Source organism: Tachyglossus aculeatus, chromosome 26 (genome assembly GCF_015852505.1).
Source record: "Tachyglossus aculeatus isolate mTacAcu1 chromosome 26, mTacAcu1.pri, whole genome shotgun sequence".
NCBI classification, from domain to species: domain Eukaryota; kingdom Metazoa; phylum Chordata; class Mammalia; order Monotremata; family Tachyglossidae; genus Tachyglossus; species Tachyglossus aculeatus.
In genome coordinates, this window is record NC_052091.1 from 10,303,925 (window position 1) to 10,323,272 (window position 19,348).

General features: G+C 43.3%; 1 protein-coding gene across 1 annotated transcript in view; it reads left to right on the top strand.

Annotated features, from left to right (window-relative positions):
• The window catches only part of LOC119945771 (sperm equatorial segment protein 1-like), a 68,755-nt gene that overhangs the window by 3,567 nt on the left and 45,840 nt on the right, over positions 1-19,348 (top strand). The window lies entirely within an intron of this gene.

The window sequence follows — 19,348 nt, forward strand, 5'->3', positions numbered from 1 at the left end:
GTCAGTACCTCGGATGACAAGTTTATCTTGTAGTTTTATCTGTGACTCATAGATTTAGGTTGGGAGAGTTGTCTTCAAGTGAATGTCAAAGAGCTGTGTGTTTTAAAGTTCCTTAGCGGCAAGTACAATGCCGTACCCTTGGTGTTTCTTCGGGAAGTTGGTCCATTAGCCCTAACTTTTTAAGAGTTAAGCTTTTTTTCTGAATCTTGCTACAGTTTTCACTTGTAACCTGCTTTCCACTTTGCCATTGCTTCTATATTCAGGATTGTTCTAGCTGTAGATGGACTTGTAAAAACAGCTCTATACATGTGAAACCATTTTAACTTTCCAACATGTTAACTTCATTCTGTGGGAAGAAATTCTTCCTTTGGGGGGAGGAAGCAGTCCGAAGAGATGGGGAAATAAAACAATACAGAACATATATGTAAACAAGCATGCCATACTAGGGAGAGAACGCTGGGCAAATTGGTTATAAAGCATTACCTAATGTTTTAACAGTTTTAAACCATTCCAATTGGTAAGCCTCGCACGGCATTAGTATCAAAGAGGCATTTACTTCAATCGGTTCTTATTCTGTGATAAAATACAAAGCAACAAATGGAACATAAAGAATGAAATAATGTTTTAATTCTGACAAGCAGGAAGGTGCAGAATTAAACCTGAGATTCAACCCCTTTTACCCGCTGTTTGAACACTACTGAGTTTAGTTGTCTGCTGTTTTTCCTAGGCAAAAATGTGGAGGGTTCATGGGTGGGGGCTGGGTGGGGGGCACCTTTAACAATAAACTGACTTGTCTTCTAAGAGTAAGTAAAAGTAATTTAAGCTTAAAAACCAATTAATTGTCTAGTCTGTAGTAATCCCTTTGAATAGTATTTTTTAATACAAAAATACCTCTGAAACTTTGAAACTAGCTTTGTTTCTGTCTGTTGTTTTCTAATGATGCAGTGACTAAGAATGTATCTATATTAGAAAGCTTACCACAAACAAATCCATTGAACATGTAGTAATTTTCTGTCTACTGGTGGGTCCCAAAGGAACTAAAATTTTTAAAGAGTAGAAATAATTTTCAGTGACTTGTGAACAGCAAACCCTAAAACCTTACTTGCCTCACGTATTCATTGTTTGGGGAATCATTTATGGAGCAGAGAGATTTCATTAAACACATTCAGTCTTTGGTATTCTAAAATGTGCATTCTTTCTAACTTACTGACTCTCCTATCATGTTGAAGACTACAGTGTGAAAGGAGAACAGCAGCCCCGGATAGGTGCCAAGATGTACTGACCAGTTTTGAAATGCTTCCAAAATAATAGTAATAATGATGGCATTTATTAAGCACTTACTATGTGCAAAGCACTGTTTTAAGTGCTGGGGAGGTTACAAGGTGATCAGGTTGTCCCACGGGGGGCTCACAGTCTGAATCCCCATGTTACAGATGAGGTAACTGAGGCACAGAGAAGTTAAGTGATTTGCCCAGTTACACAACTGACAATTGGTGGAGCCGGGATTTGAGCCCATGACCTCCGACTCCAAAGCCCGTGCTCTTTCCACTGAGCCACACTGCTTCTCTGAGTTAGCCATTCCGAATGGAATGAAAGGGCCATTCCAAATGAATAAAATTGTCTATTGTGTTTAATAGTTATTGTGTTATTTGCTAGCACTTACTATATGCCAATCACTATCCTAATCACTGGGGCAGATACAAATTAATCATATTTCTTGAGTGCTTACTGGGTGCAGAGCACTGTACTAAGCGTTTGGCAGAATTCAGTGCAACAGAGTTGGTAGACACGTTCCCAGCCCACAATAATAATTATGGTATTTGTTAAGCACTTACTATGTGCCAAGCACTTTTCTAAGCATTGGGGTAAATAGAAGGTAATCAGGTTGTCCCAAGTGGGGTTCACAGTCTTAATATCCATTTTATAGATGAGGTAACTGAGGCACAGAAAAGTTAAGTGGCCTACCCAAGGCCACAGCAGACAATAATAATAATAATGATGGCATTTGTTAAGTGCTATGTGCCAAGCACTGTTCTAAGTGCTGGGGGGGCGGGGGGGAGGGAATACAAGGTAATCACGTCGTCCCACATGGGGCTTACAGTCTTAATCCCCATTTTACAGATGAGGTAACTGAGGCACAGAGCAGTGAAGTGACTTGGCCAAAGTCACACAGCTGACAAGTGGTGGAGCCGGGATTTGAACCCATGACCTCTGACTCCCAAGCCCAGGCTCTTTCCACTGAGCCACACTGTGGCGGAGCAGGGATTAGAACCCATGTCCTCTGACTCCCAAGCCCATGATCTTTCCACTAAGCCACACCGCTCTCAGTCTAGAGGTCCCACTCGGGGCTCACAGTGTAAGAGGGAGAACAAGTATTGAATCCCCATTTTGCAGATGAGGGAACTGAGGCACAGAGAATCAAAGTGATTCACTGAAGGTCACGAGCAGGTAAGTGGCAGAGCCTGGGTTAGAATCCCCTTCCCCTCCAGCTTCCAAGTCCGTGCTATCTCGGCTAGGTCACGCTACTTCTCACTATTTTACAGTAAAAGTATAGAAGGGAGCAGGATTCTCTAGCAGGTCATCTTCGATGGTATTTATCGAGCGCTCACTATATACACTTGAGAGAGTACAGTAATAATAATAATAATAGTAATTTTGGTATTTGTTAAGCGCTTACTATGAGCCAAGCACTGTTCTAAGCGCTGGGTAGGTTTAAGGTAATCAGGTTGTCCCACATGGGGCTCCAGTCTTAATCCCCATTTTCCAGATGAGGTAACTGAGGCACAGAGAAGTTAAGTGATTTGCCCAAAGTCACACAGCTGATAAGTGGCGGTGCTGGGATTAGAACCCATGACCTCTGACTCCCAAGCCTGGGCTCTTTTCACTGAGCCTCGCTGCTTCTCAGTGGGCACGCATTCCCAGCTCCCAATCTGCTTAAATCATTTAATATCACAGCATCTGTACCATGGGGGCAAATCAAAGCTATGACAAGAACACTTCGCAAGTGGAGACCAAATTGCCCAGTGCATATACCAAACTAATTTCTGGTACTGAAAGTATCATCTGCTTCCACCATTTTGATGATACTTCGTCATGTCAGTTGGTTTGTAAAAGTTAAGCCTTGTAAAAAACTTCAATGTTATACTCTGTTCATAGTTTGGACTTGGAATAAGATCTCTTCTGCTGAGTAATAATAAAGTGCTTCTAGCAATTGCTCAAGCCAGGTCTACACTAGCAAAATATGGAGAGATTTCTAGCAAGGGGATTTGCTAGTGGAGGAGGATAATCTGCAATTGCAGCAAATGCTTGAGTGCTCTCCATATCGGTATACTTCATTTCCATCACATTTTTAAAGGAGCAGATTTTTTTTTTCATGCTTCACATGATATAACTTGTGTTCATCTGTCAGGTTGTTTCTAGACAGTTTTAGAAAAGTGCTGTCTTCGACATTTTTAAATCAGTGAGGAAAAAAACGGCTGTAGGTAACAATTTTGTGGAGGGTTTTTTTTTTTCCAACTGTTTCATGCGTTTATATTCCCTGGCTTTTCTTCCCAGGGATTCATCAGTTTTTTTAAAAGCCATCATGTAGGAATTTTATGGCAGTAGTTTAGTAGGGCTTGCGACCAAACAGGCATTTATAGGTCACTCTAGTAATAGGAAGTCTCAAGTTTTAGGAACCATAGATTAAATTGTGGGGTGGGAATCTGACGGAGAGGTTGGTTCGTTGCTTTTGCAACTGGAACAGATTATAATAATTATGGTATTAAGTGCCTTCTATGTGTCAAGCACTGTTCTAAGCGCTGGGGTAGATAGATGATAATCAGGTTGGACACAGTCCCTGTCCCACGTGGGGTTCCCAGTCTAAAAACCGGTGCTGTCTACTAGAGTATTAGGCAAAAAAATGAGACCTGTGTCATCCCCACACCCAATTATTCATTCAGTCCTATTTATTGAGCGCTAACTGTGTGCGGAGCACTGTACTAAGCACTTGGGAAGTACAGAGACAATCCCTGTCTCCCAGTGGGCTCACAATCTTTACTGCTGAGCCTGGAGTATTGGGCCTCTCTTGTACTTCATTTTCTCCATTTATAAAATAAACTTACTCCTGTCTACCTCACATGATGCTTTTCAAATATTATTTTTGAGCTTAATAATGAGACTGAGCCTGTTGTTGGGCAGGGATTGTCTCTGTTGCTGAATTGTACTTTCCAAGCCCTTAGTACAGTGCTTTGCACACAGTAAGCGCTCAATAAATAAGATTGAATATTTAAGTGCTTACTATGTGCCAGGCACTGTATTAAACGCTAAGGTGATACAAGCTGATCAGATTGGACATAACCTGTGTTCCATGTGGGGCTCACAGTTGTAATCCCCGTTTAACTGATGAGGTGATGAGGCCCAGAGAAGTGAAGTGATTTGACCAAGGTCACACAGCAGACACGTGACAGATCGGATTGGAACCCAGGACCTTCGGATGCCCAGGCTCTAGCAACTAGAGGGCGCTGCTTCTCCGTCAAATCAGTGTTGCTCAGGGGCCCGAATGTGCCCGGTTGCTTCATTCACTGTTGTATTTATTGAACACTTACTGTGTGCAGACCACTGTGCTAAGCACTGCACACTTTCAGGGGGCAGTAATGTCACATCAGCAGGGGCTTCAAGTGGCACAAGGGCTGCAGGAAATTGATCTGATCAGAGAAGTGTGTCCCTTATTCAACCCACATACTCAATCCATCACTAAATCTTGTGGGTTCAATCTTCACAACATAGCTAAAATCTATCCTTTCCTCTCCATCCAGACTGGTACCACATTAATCCAAGCACTTATCCTAGTGCTTGGCACCCCGTAAATGCTTAACAGATGCCATTATTATTATTATTATTATTATTATTATAACTATCATCCCGCCTTGATTACTGTATCAGTCTCCTTGCTGACCTCCCTGCCTCCTGTCTCTCCCCATTCAGTCATTCGAGCCTATGTATTGAATGCTTACTGTTTGCAGAGCACTATGCTAAGTGCATGGAAGAGTACAATATAACAATAAGCAGACACATTCCCTGTCCACAATGAGCTTACAGTCTAGAGGGGAAGACAAAAATTAATATAAATAAATTACAGGTATGTATGTGAGTGCTGGGGGGCTTGGAGTGGGGAATGAATAAAGGGAGCAAGTCAAATGCCTCAGAAATGTCCAGGCCTTAACCCCAAAGTCCAACTCCCTTATTATGATGATGGTATAGAGACAGCGTGGCTCAGTGGAAAGAGCACAGGCTTTGGAGTCAGAGGTCAGGGGTTCAAATCCCAGCTCCACCAGTTGTCAGCTGTGGCTTTGGGCAAGTCACTTAACTTCTCTGGGCCTCAGTTACCTCATCTGTAAAATGGGGATTAAGACTGAGCCCCCCGTGGGACAACCTGATCACCTTATAACCTCCCCAGCGCTTAGAACGGTACTTTGCACATAGTATGCACTTAATAATAATAATAATAATGGCATTTATTAAGCACTTACTATGTGCCAAGCGCTGTATGAAGCACTGGAGTAGATACAAGTTAATCAGGTCGTACCCTGTCCCTGTCGCACAGAGGGCTGAAGGTCTAACTCTGTGGCTGGGGGATAGGGACCTTCCACAGATGTCCACCGCTTAGAACAGTGCTTTGCGCATAGTAAGCGCTTAACAAATACTGTCATTATTATTATCACAAAGGCCCTTGAGACATTTCATCTGAAACCTGATCATCATCAGTGGTATTTATTGCACGCTTACTATGTGCAGAACATGGTATTAAGAGCTTGGGAGAGTACAATACAATAGTTGGCAGACACAGCCCCTGCCCACACTGAGGGGGGAGACAGTATAAATAAACCCTTTGCTGTATATGATTTATAGATGCCTACTCCAGTCCATGCTTCACTCTGCTGCCCGGATTATTTTTCTATAAAAATGTTCAGTCCATGTTTCTCCTCAAGTGGTTGCCCATCAACTGCCATATGAAACAGAATCTCCTTACCATCGGTTGTAAAGCACTCAATCACCTTGCCGCCTTCCACGTCACCTTGCTGCTCTCCTGCTATATCCCAATCTGCACACTCTGGTCCTGTAATGCCAACCTCATCACCATGGCTTAATCTCCTCTATCTCGCCTCCAACTTCTCGCCCCCATCCTGCTTTTGGCCTCAAACGCCCTGTCCTCATATCCAACAGCCAATTATTCTCCGCACCTTCAAAGCCTTACTGAAGGCACATCTCTGAGGCCTTCCCTGACTAAACCCTCATTTCCTCTTCTCCCACTTCCTTCTGTGTCGCTCTGATTTGCTCCCTTTATTCACCACACACCTCAGTCCCTCAGCACATATATTTAACCACAATTTCTGTTACTGTCTGTCTCCCCCTCTAGGCTCATTGTGTCTGTTATATTAATGATGGCATTTATTAAGCTCTTACTATGTGCGAAGCACTGTTCTAAGCGCTGGAGGGATACAAGGTGATCAGGGTGTCCCACGGGGGCTCACAGTCTTAATCTCCATTTTACAGATGAGGTATCTGAGGCACAGAGAAGAGAAGTGACTTGCCCAAAATCATACAGCTGACAATTTACATCTACTCTCCCAAGCACTTAGTACAGTGCTCTTCACATAGTAAACATTCAATAAATACGATTGATTGAAACCGTCCATCTATATTGTAAGCTCGTTGTGGACGGGGAATGTGTCTGGTATATTGTTTTGTACTGTCCCATGTGCTTAGTTCAGTGTTCTGCACATGGTAAGTGCCCAATAAATACAATTGATTGATCTAGCTTACCCCTGTCACCAGGCAGGGTTTCATCGTTCAAAACCAATCCGAACAAATTCCTAAGACTCAACTACTTTGAAAGAACTTGAAGGAGATTCCCAAGTTTTCACCCCTGTAATGCCAGAAATAGTTTCCTTTTACCACACCTAAATCTACTGCAACAACTTAAGTTGATCAATCAATCGTATGCATTGAGTGCTTACCGTATGCAGAACACTGTACTAAGTGCTCGGGAGCGTGCCATACAAAAAGGGTTTGTAGTCACAATTCCTGTAATTTATATATTTATTTACTATTTATATTAGTGTGTGTCTCCCCTTCTAGGCTGTGAGCTCATTGTGGGCAGGATTGTGTCTGTTGTTATATTGCACTCTCCCAAGTACAGTTCTTTGCACACAGTAGGCACTCAGTAAATCCGATTGAATGAGTGAATGGCTTCCTCGTAGATTACTCTGAGGACAGTGCTCTGCACACATTAAGTGCTCAGCAAATACAATAGAGTGAATGAGCGAATGAATAAAAACCGGTTCTGTCAACTAGAGTAGGAGGGTCCCTGGTCTCTTTCTAACAAACCTTCCTGAGCCTCAGTCTTGGAGTTTGAGGACAGATAGCCTGAGCACAGGAACTGATTTTAGTGCTAGTGGCTTGTCCCACTCACCGCCTCTTATCCTTGGCACTCGATTCCCACTGGGGCATGGTATAGTGAACAGTTATGAGGGCAGGGAAGCAACCCATTCAGACTGACATGTGCACTCTTTGCCTACGTTAACCAGCTACAGGTAGAATTGGGACCAAGCAGAAACCAACGTGAAAACTCTTGGGTTGAGAACACCAAATGACTCATAATACCTTAGTTTTTGATTCGTGGAAAAATCTAAAAGAAACCACCAGTGCCAGTTTCCTTTCAGAAAAAGATTTGATCATGCCCTTCAAATAACTGAAATTTTTCACCCCTATCAGTGATTATGTCTTGGACTGGCAGATAACTGTGTTTCGACTACCTGGGATGTAAAAATTATTTAAAAAAGAATCCTATGAAAATGGAGAGTGTCTTTTTTTTTAAGGAAACCATTACTTAAACAGCTAAAGGTTTTGTAATAAGATACTGCCAACTATTCTTCCCATGCTTATTGCTAGAGAGTATTTTTATCCTGAAAAAAGAAACAGCAATTAATGGGCAGATTTGGCAAATCGAAGTCACCAAGCCTCCTAAGACACGTACTTTTGGGTTTCATTCTCACTGGGGTGGGGGCGGGGGGGCTACTCTTACACAGAGAAATCAGAGTAAACCACAACTTGAAGCAGTGTGGTGTAGTGCTGGATCTTTGGCCGGAACTGTGGCCACATTTATCGCTGGCTACGGAAGTTGTGGGGTGACGGGGGTGAGGGTGCTTTGGTCAGGCTTGCCAAGAGGGCCAGGTGAAAAAATCGGAACCAGGGGCCAAAGCCACAGCCACAGGCCCCCGGACCAAATTTTCTTAGGGGAGGGGGAGGTGGAAGGTCATCGGTAGTGGCAAGGCCTCACTTTTAAGAAAAAACTCTGAGATGAGGAATTAAAGACAGAAAAGTTATTGCTTTGACAAATGAGGTAAGGCAAAGAGGATTGGGATGAAAATTCGTTTGAAAATCATCAGTCAGTAGTATTTATTGAGTGCTTGCTGTGTGCAGAGCGCTGTACTAAGTGCTTGGGAAAGGACAGTCCAACAGAGTTGGTAGACATGATCCTTGTCCACAATGAGCTTACATGTAGTGAGCATGTACTGTGTGCAGAGCACTGTACTAAATGCTTGGGAGAATGCAATACAGCAGTATTGGTAGACATGATCCCTGCCCACAGTGAGCTTACATTTACTGAGCACTTACTTTGTGCAGAGCACTATGCTAAGCGCATAGGAAAGGACAATCCAACAGAGCTGGTAGGCATGATCCCTACCCATAAGGAGCTTACTGTCTGCTGGTGATGGAAGACTAGGAAAGGGTTTATTTAATTGGAAATGAAAAGATCTATTATTACAGGCTGTTAATAGAAGCTCTGGCACCTTAATGCCGATACTGGGAAGTTATAGCTGCGGAGAATTGAACAAACTAAGTGATGGGTCTTCAAATAATTAAGAGTTCTCTGGGGTAACACACTAATCATTTTTAAGATTAATTCAAAAAGTAGATCTATGAGCTTTCCTGAAATGAGCCTCTTTCAGTAAACTGTGTTATCACCCAACACAAAGCAAGGATCCCCAGAGAGTCATTGAAATGGGAGTTTATTTCTTTCTGATGTAAATTGAGTGTGCTTGTCTTTCCCCTTATCACAACTCTGACTCCTGACCCTGGGAGCTGAAACTAACCTAGGGGTAGTGATGCACAGCTTAGATGTTGCTAATGTGGTTTAAAAAGAAGTGGTTTTCCAAGTGTCTTTAAAGCTAAAAGATGTAGTCCAAAGATAATAATAATTGTGGTATTTGTTAAAGCGCTTACTATTTGCCAGGCACTGTACTAAGCACTGGGGTGGATACAAGCACATCGGATTGGGAAGCAGTGTGGCTAAATGGAAAGAGCCTGGGCTTTGGAGTCAGAGGTCATGGGTTCAAATCCCGGCTCCGCCAATTGTCAGCTGTGTGACTTTGGGCAAGTCACTTAACTTCTCTGGGCCTCAGTTACCTCATCTGTAAAATGGGGATTAAGATTGTGAGCCCCCCGTGGGACAACCTGATCACCTTGTTACCTCCCCAGCACTTAGAACAGTGCTTTGTGCATAGTAAGCACTTAATAAATGCCATTATTATTATTATTATTATTGGACATGGTCCCTGTCTCACGTGGGGCTCACAGTCTCAATCCCCATTTTACAGATGAGGGAACTGAGGCACAGAGAAGTCCTCCCCCTGGCCTGGAATGCCCTCCCTCGGTAGCTCCCAAGCTAGCTCTCTTCCTCCCTCCCTTCAAAGCCCTACTGAGAGCTCACCTCCTCCAGGAGGCCTTCCCAGACTGAGCCCCCTCCTTTCTCTCCCCTCCTCCCCCTCCCCATCCCCCCCTTACCTCCTTCCCCTCCCCACAGCACCTGTATATATGTTTGTACATATTTATTACTCTATTTATTTTACTTGTACATATTTATTCTATTTATTTTATTTTGTTAATATGTTTTGTTGTCTGTCTCCCCCTTCTAGACTGTGAGCCCGCTGTTGGGTAGGGACCGTCTCTATATGTTGCCGACTTGTACTTCCCAAGCGCTTAGTACAGTGCTCTGCACACAGTAAGCACTCAAATACGATTGACTGAATGAATGAAAGTGACTTGCCCAAGGTCACACAGCAGATGTGTGGCAGAGTCGGGATTAGAACCCGCGACCTCTGACTCCCAGGCCTGGACTGTTGCCAGTAGGCCACTCTGCTTCACAGCTAGTTTAAGAAAGTCATGATTAACAGCACCTCACTAAATTCTGGGTAAATTACTGGAGGTGGGACGTGAAGATAAAGGAAGAGTGCTACTTTGTACTTTGAAGGAATCTTTTATTTAAGGGTATTTGTTAAGCCCTATTATGCGGTATTTGGAGAAGCAGCATGGCGTAATGGATAGAGCACATGCCTGGGAGTCAGAAGGTCATGGGTTCCAATCCCGGCTCCACCACTTGTCTGCTGTGTGACCTTGGGCAAGTCACTTCACTTCTCCATGCCTCAGTTACCTCATCTGTATAATGGGGATTGAGACTGTGAGCCCCACGTGGGACAGGGCCTGTGTCCAACCCAGTTTACTTGTATACACCCCAGCGCTTAGTACAGTGCCTGGCACATAGCGCTTAACAAATACCGTAATTATTATTATTATTATGTGCCAGGCATCGTACTAAGTGCTGGGGTAAACACAAAGTTGGATACAGTCCATCTCCCACATGGGGCTCACATTCTTAATCCTCATTTTACAAATGAGGTAATTGAGGCCCAGAGAAGTGAAGTGATGTACCCAAGGTCACACAGCAGACAGGTGGCAGAACCAGGATTAGAACCCAGGTACTTCTGACTGCCAGGCCCTGGGTCACTAGCCACTAGGCCACACTGCTTCTCCTGCCTTAAGATAGAAAATGATCCATGATCCTGACGGAAGGTAATGGATCAATGGCCAGTGCGCTACATCGTGCTGCTGCTCTCCAGACATGCTCAATACGTGGTCAATACATGTACCGTCCTGTGTCCCTCCCGCCCTCCCGAGAATGTAAACTCATTGCGGGCAGAGGCTGTGTCTAACCAGCTCTCCCAAGCACTTAGTACAGTGCCCTGCACAGAATAAGCACTCAATAAATACCGTTGATGGTGTGGAAGCGTAATGGTCGGTCAAGGTCCTACATTTCCCCTCTTCCCTCCTCTGCCAACCGTTTCAGCTGCAGGCCTGCCTCTGGTTACCAAGGCAATCCAGTTCAAAACACATCTTCACTTTTGTTTCTGTAGAAGTAGCCGAGAACAAGGTAAAGCTACTCTTTTAGTAGTGTTGAGTGGGTCTAATCATCTTGAGAACAAGGTAGAAAACCCTGCCCAAGGAGTGTGTAGCCCGTATTTATCTTATATTGGACTTTGATTAAATTAGGTGCTCTACTATAGAAAGCAGCATCTAAGACGCAGCATGATGTAGTGGATAGAACATGGGCCTAGGAGTCAGAATAATAGTAATGATGGTATTTGTTAAGCACTTACTATGTGCCAAGCACTGTTCTAAGCGCTAAAGGTTATGAGTTCTAATCCCAGCTCTGCCACTTGTCTGCTGTGTAACCTTGGGCAAGTCACTTTACTTCTCTGGGCCTCAGTTTCCTCGTCTGTAAAAATGGGGGTTGAGCCTGTGAGCTCCATGTGGGACAGGGACTGTGTCCAAGTCAATTTGCTTGAATCCACCCCAGAGCTTAGTTCAGTGCCTGGCACATAGTAAGCGCTTAACAAATACCATCATTATTATTATTATTTTTTTATAGAAAAGAAAGATCTGGTTTACCCTAAACCGAGATGGCCTTGACTAGCAGGGAGAAGCTCTGCTGATTAACTACCTCTCCCTACTAGTGCTGGATGAAGCACTAGTAGTAATAAACTTGTCTCTACATACCCTTTTACACACAACGCAGAGTTCGTGCAGTTTTTCTTTCACAATGATGACGTACAAAATAATATGCAAACTTTAGAGAGATGGTGGGATGTGGGGTGAAGAAACTTGGCTTGGGAAGGTGCTCAAGATAAGGAAGCAGAGGGGCGTAGTGGATAGAGCACAGGCCCTGGAGTCAGAAGGACCTGGGTTCTAATCCCAGCTCTGCCGCCTGTCTGCTGTGGGACCTTGGGCAAGTCATTTCACTTCTCTGGGCCTCAATTACCTCATCTGTAAGATGAGGATTAAGAATGTGAGCCACGTGTGGGAGATGGACTGTATTCAACGTTGTATAATAATAATAATGTATTTATTAAGCGCTTACTATGTGCAAAGCACTGTTTTAAGCGCTGACATTCTAAGTATCTAAGTATCTACCACAGCACTTAGTACAGTGCCTGGCACATAGTTAGCACTTAACAAATACCACTATTATTATGCACTGAATCAAGTTAGGTTATTGCCCTTTTTAAAGTCAGTCTGGAATAAATGCTGACTCGTAAGAGAGGGGAAAGCTACAAACCCAGTCGAAGTGGCCCAAATTCCAAACTCTGGCAAGGCATTATCAACAGGACAAAAGAAATGTTCCCGATATTATTGTTTAGTGCTTTCTGCAAAGTCATCAGAAACTTGCTCCCTCATGAGAAAAGAGTTAATCACGTGCTACTTCTTTGGATAATCAACAGGAGGAGTAGAGTAAAATCCTGGCCACAAGTGCTTAGTACAGTGTATTGCATTCAATAGGTGCTCAGTAAATACCATTATTAGCAACCAATCAATCATTTATTGAGCGTTTACAAATAATAGAGTTGGTAGGACATGTTCCCTGCCCACAGGGAATTTACAGTCTAGAGGTGGGTGACAGTCATTCATTAAAATAAATTATGGCTGTGTACATAAGTTCTTTGGGGCTGAGCCAAGTGTAAGGGCAACACAGAGAGGAGTGTGAGAAGAGGACATGGGGGCTTAGTTGGGGAAGGCTTCTTGGAAGAGATGTGCTTTTCACTGGGCTTCAAAGGAGGGAAGAGTGATCATCTGTCAGATATGGAGGGGAGGGCACTCTAGACCAGAGGCAGGACATGGGCGAGGGGTCGGGCTGAGAGAGATGAGAGCGAAGTACAGTGAGTACTAGGTTGGCATTAGGGGAGAGAAATGTGTGGGCTGGGTTCTACTAGAAATCAGAGATATAAGGTAGGAGTGGGCAGAGTGATTGAGTGCTTTAAAATCAATGGTGAGGAGTTTCTGTGCAGTGCCAAAGTGGATGGGCAATTAGCACACCTGGAAGAGTGAAATCATGTAATGTCAGTGTCTAGAGGATGAGCAAAGGGGCTCAGGGGCAGGGAGGGGTTTTTTTGTTTTGTTTTGGGGGAAGGTTTTTGCTTTAAATCCCTTCCCAGCAATAGGAAAGAAATAAAAACACCCAAAGTGTCATTACTTGCCCAAGTGGCCCCAACAGTCCAGCGTTCTCTTTGACAGTGGCAATGGGAAACTTAGGTGAACCACGTGATTGGCTACCTCCTTGACATCCATCTCTAGAGTTATGAATGGGCCATATAACTGTCCTGATTTTCCCTGATCTGTATCTCTATCTTTCCCAGCAATGATAATAATAATAATGGTATTTTTTAAGCACTGACTGTGTGTCAGGCACCAAACTCAGCGCTGGGGTAGATACAAGATAATCAGGTTGCATACAGTCCTGTCCCACATGGGGCTCCCAGGCTTGTTATTATCACTATTTATTTTATATTATATATCATATTATATATTATATATACAATATGTAAAATATACAATGATATACTATATATTACATTACATTCATTCATTCAGTCATATTTATTGAGCTCTTACTGTGTGCAGAGCACTGTACTAAGCACTTGGAAAGTACAATTCAGCAACAGAGACAATTGTGTATATATATATACATAATTATATATATATATACAATAATATATTGCACATTATTTCCCAGAAACAGCGTGGTTTAAGGGAAAGATCACGGGCTTGGGAGCCAGAGGTTGTGAGTTCTAATCCCAGCTCTGCCACTTGTCTGCTGTGTGACCTTGGGTAAGTCACTTAACTTCTCTGTGCCTCAGTTACCTCATCTGTAAAATGGGGAATAGGACTGTAAGCCTCACGTGGGACAAGCTGATTACCCTATATCTACCCCAGCGCTTAGAACAGTGCTTGGCACATAGTAAGCGCTTAACAAATAACATTATTATTATATGTTATTATAATTAATAATAATAATAGGACAGGAACTGCATCCAACTTGACTATTGTAATTATCCTAATGCTTAATATTCAGTACTTGCATATAGTAAGCACTTCACAAACACCATAATTATTCTCCACCAAGCTAAATAGTCTCAATTCCTCTCACCTGTACTCATAAGGCCACTTTCCTAATCCTTTAATTGTTTTTCCTGCCTTTTCCTGTTTTCCTGGACTCTTACCAAGTTCTCTCTGTTTCACTCAAGTTGTGGAGTCCAATCTCAGAAGCAAACCGTAGCAGATGTGAGTTCATCTGAACAGACTGTCCACAGGCTATGTGTGTTTATATGATTCTTATTAAAGTTAAACATTTTACAGCACTTTCTGGGTCCCCTGTATTTTTCTGGAGCCTGGTAAGTCCAGAACTCCCCTGACACAAAGTGCAGAGACCCGAATATGGCTTTTCCTTTTTCAATGGAGTAAAAATACTGGCTTCTTTTCTCTCTCTCCCACTCCACACTAACAAATAATTGCATGTGGGAAGAGTTCATTTGTGTTTTACTAGTCTGTGTACCATATTTTGCAAACAGAACTACTTCCTTTGCAATAGTGGTCATAAATGTTTCTTTCATTCATACCTCTACTTACATAAATGGCTTTTCTGTTGGAGAATCCAATTTCTTTAATTAAGGTAACTGGAATCTTGACTGATTCTAGTTTAACAATGCATTTGCTTCAGAGAGCCAGAAAATTAAGGCCAACCATAAATAAAGACCAAATCAGCCAGATAATATTAATAAGAACCCAATATCATGGAAAAACTGAAGAAGTCACACATCCTAGCGAGAAGCAGTATGTGCAATGGGTAGATTACGGGCCTGGGATTCCGATGATCATGGGTTTTAATCCCGGCTCCCCCACTTGTCTGCGATGTGACCTTGTGTAAATCACTTCACTTCCCAGATTAAGCCCCTTTTTCCTCTGCTCCTCCTCCTCTCCCCATCTCCCCGACTCCCTCCCTCTGCTCTACCCCCCTCCCCACCCCTCAGCACTTGTGTATAGATGTACATATTTATTGTTCTATTTATTTTATTAATGATGTGTATATATCCATAATTCTATCTATAATGATGCTATTAATGCCTGTTTACTTGCTTTGTTTATTTTGTTGTCCATCTCCCCCCTTCCAGACTGTGAGCTCATTGTTGGGTAGGGATTGTCTCTGTTGCTGTATTGTACTTTCTAAGCTCTTAGTACAGTGCTCTGCACACTGTAAGCCCTCAATAAATACGATTGAATGAATGAATTAATAAATTATTGGGGCCTCAGTTTTCCTGTGGTTCCTCCGACTTAGACTGTGAGTCCATATTGGACAGGGACTGTGTCTGACGTAATTTACTTTTACCTACACCAGTGCTTAGAACACTGTTTGACACATAGTAAACATTTAACCAATACCATAAAAAGATGGGGAGGAGAGAGAACAGATTTAACTATTACCTCTATCCAGACAATACGCAAATCTACATCTCCAGCCCTGATCTCGCTCCCTCTCTGCAGTGTCACATTTCCTCCTGCCTTCAAGACATCTCTACTTGGATTTCCTCCAGTCACCTCCAGCCTAACATGTCTAAAACAGAGCTTCTTATCTTCCCACCCAAAACCTGTCCTCCCCCTGACTTTCCCATCACTGTAGATGGCACCACCATCCTTCCTGTCTAACAAGCCCATGGCCTTGGCGTTATCCTTGACTCCTCTCTCTCATTCAACCCACATATTCAATCCATTACTAAATCCTGTCACTTCCACCTTCACAACATCACTAAATCTACCCTTTCCTCTCTATCCAAACTGCTACAAGCGCTGGGGTAGCTACAGGCTAATCAGGTTGGACAAAGTCCATGTCCAACATGGGGTTTACAGTCTTAATCCCCATTTGACATGAAGTAACTGTGCACAGAGAAGTGAAGTGACCTTCTCAGGATCACCCAGCAGACAAGCGGTAGAGTTAGGATTAGAACCCAGGTCCCTCTGACTCCTGGGACCATGCTCTATCTGCTATGCCACGCTGCTTCCCCTAAGGAAAAAACAAGTGTTTCCCATCCATATCTTAGTTTCAAAGGTTAGGACGTGGGCAAATAGCAAAAGAAGGCACAGGTATTAGAAGTGAGGGGTTTTTTTGTTGTTGTTTTCTTTTTAAATATTTTAACAGTTTCTTCTTAACTTCAACATAGCAGAAATATTTCTTTAGGTGGTATACATGACTTACTGGCCTCACCAGGTTAGAAATGAACAGTAGCTGTCAAATATGTGACAAAATTATATACAGTCCCTAGAAAGGTGGAAAAAAAAGATAACAATGGGATTTGGTAAATTGAAGCTTGAAGTGACAAATTTAATTTGGCTTCTCAGAAGTATGTCTCAAATCTTAATAAACTTGAATATGAATCTTTTGTCATTCTATTCAGAAATCAGTCAGGCCTCCCCACCCTGCATCCTGAAAAATAAAAGATTATTATAAAGAGAACAAATTGTCAGCCATTAAAGGCAGGTGAGAACAGATGAGTTCTTCTCTTGACTGTAAACTCCTTGTGAACAGCAAACGTGTCTACCAATTCTGTTGTAGCATACTCTCCAAAACGCTTAGTACAGCGCTTGGCACACAGGAAACCCTCGATAGATTTCACTGATTGATTGATTGATACTTGTCTGAAGAGTTGTCTTTTTGTTTGAAGATGTGGCTGATGTTATCCAGGAGTGTGAATGTTATTTTGTCCATGTAAACAGAGTAGGACACCTTCTCTGTCTTTTGCCATTTGAGGAGGGCATTTTCAAAAGCCAGTGGTTAAGAGGGCTTATTATGTCACGGTGATGGTTTGAACTGAGACATCCACACTCCCTCACCTGGTCCCCCACATTCCCAGTAGCAGGCACTGAGAGACAGCCGATGGGGTGAACGGGTGGGAGAATGGGTGATCTTGAGCAAGTCGCTTCACTTCTCTGTGCCTCAGTTACTTCATCTGTCCAAAGGAGAAACATACTTCTGAGAGTGATCATGGGCCAGACTATCTTGGAGCTACAGACATGACTGGGCCCTCACCCACCTAAGAGACCATACTTAAGTACAGTAATGACATTTGTTAAGCTCTTTCTATGTGTGCAGCCCTGGGGTCGATATCATTCAATCACAATCTGTCCCTAAATTAGAAAGACCAGGTATTTAATCCCCATTTTACAGTTGAGGAAACTGAGGCACTGAGACATTAACTGACTTTTCCAAGGTCACACAGCAGGCAGATAGCAGAACTGGAATTAGAACTCAGGTCCTCTGATTTCCAGGCCCATGTTTTTTCCACCAAGCCATGCTGTTTCTCTATGATATTCAGAGTGAGTTAGAAAGAGATGAGGGGTGTCCATTTTAAACATCAGCTAGACTGTAAACTCCTTGAGGGCATAGCCTAGTGGATAGAGCATGGGCCTGAGAGTCAGAAGGTCAGGGGTTCTAATCCTGGCTCCACCAATTGTCTGCTGTGTGACCTTGGGCAAGTTATTTTACTTCTCTGGGCCTCAATTACCTCATCTATAAAAAAGGGATTGAGACTGTGAGCCCCACATGGGACAGGGACTTTGTGCAACCTGATTTGCATTTAGTAAGCGCTTAACAAATACCATTATTATCATTATTGTACCTACCAAGTGCTTAGATCAGTGCTCTATACACAATAGGCACTCAATAAATTCTGTTGCTTGATTGCCAAAAATATGCAGTTGTCTTCAGAGGAGAAGCATGGATTAGTGGAAAGAGCATGGACCTGGGAGTCAGAGGAGCTGGGTTTGAATTCCAGCTCCACTACTTCTCTGCTTTGGGACCTTGGGCAAGTCACTTCACTTCCCTGGACCTCAGTTTCCTACTCTGTAAAATGGAGGTTAAATCCTACTTCCTGCTACCTAGACTATGAGCCCCATGTGGGACACTTGCCCAAGGCCAGTGTCAGGACAGGGACTAAAAACCCAGATGCCCTGCCTCAGGGCATCATCTGTAAAATGGGGATTAAGACTGTGAGCCCCCGGTGGGACAACCTTGTAACCTGCCCAGTGCTTAGAACAGTGCTTTGCACATAGTAAGCGCTTAATAAATGCTATCATTATTATTATTATTATTATTATCCCAGGCCCTTGCTCTTTACACTGACCTTGGCTTCACCTGCCACCTGGCAGGTTCTTTCCTCAAAAATCTCCAGTGGCTACCAATCAACCTACGCATCAGGCAGAAACTCCTCGGCTTCAAGGCTGTCCATCACCTCGCCCCCTCCTACCTCACCTCCCTTCTCTCCTTCTACAGCCCACCCCGCACCCTCCACTCCTGTGCCGCTAATCTCCTCACCGTGCCTCGTTCTCACCTGTCCCGCCGTCGACCCCCGGCCCACACCATCACCCCGGCCTGGAATGCCCTCCCTCCCCACATCTGCCAAGCTAGCTCTCATCCTCCCTTCAAGGCCCTACTGAGAGCTCACCTCCTCCAGGAGGCCTTCCCAGACTGAGCCCCCCTTCCCCTCCCCCTTCTCCCCCCTCCATTCCCCCCGCCTTACCTCCTTCCCTTCCCCACAGCTCCTGTATATATGTTTGTACGTATTTATTACTCTATTTATTTTACTTGTACATATCTATTCTATTTTATTTTGTTAATATGTTTTGTTTTGTTCTCTGTCTCCCCCTTCTAGACTGTGAGCCCACTGTTGGGTAGGGACCGTCTCTATGTGTTGCCAACTTGTATTTCCCAAGCGCTTAGTACAGTGCTCTGCACACAGTAAGTGCTCAATAAATACAATTGATTGATTGAAGACAAAGAATTGCTTCCAAATATATCCTGAAAGACTGATGAGACCCTGGAAAATGGACACAAGTGGTAGAATTGGTTTAACACATGCCCACTACAGAATTTTTCCTCAGCTTTTGTAAGATCCAGGGAGTGGAAAACCAGGCAATTAAAGACACTGATCATGGCTAGAGAAGATCAGGAACTGTTTTTCGAGGGACATTTTCTCTAAAAATTCCTCCTGTAAAAACCCAATTCAACTCTAAACACTAGCGCATAGTAAGCGCTTAACAAATACCACAATTATTATTATTTTTATTACACACTTAGTACAGTGCTTGGTACACTGTAAATGCTTAATAAAATACTACTGAATGATGGATTCTCACCATCTGGATC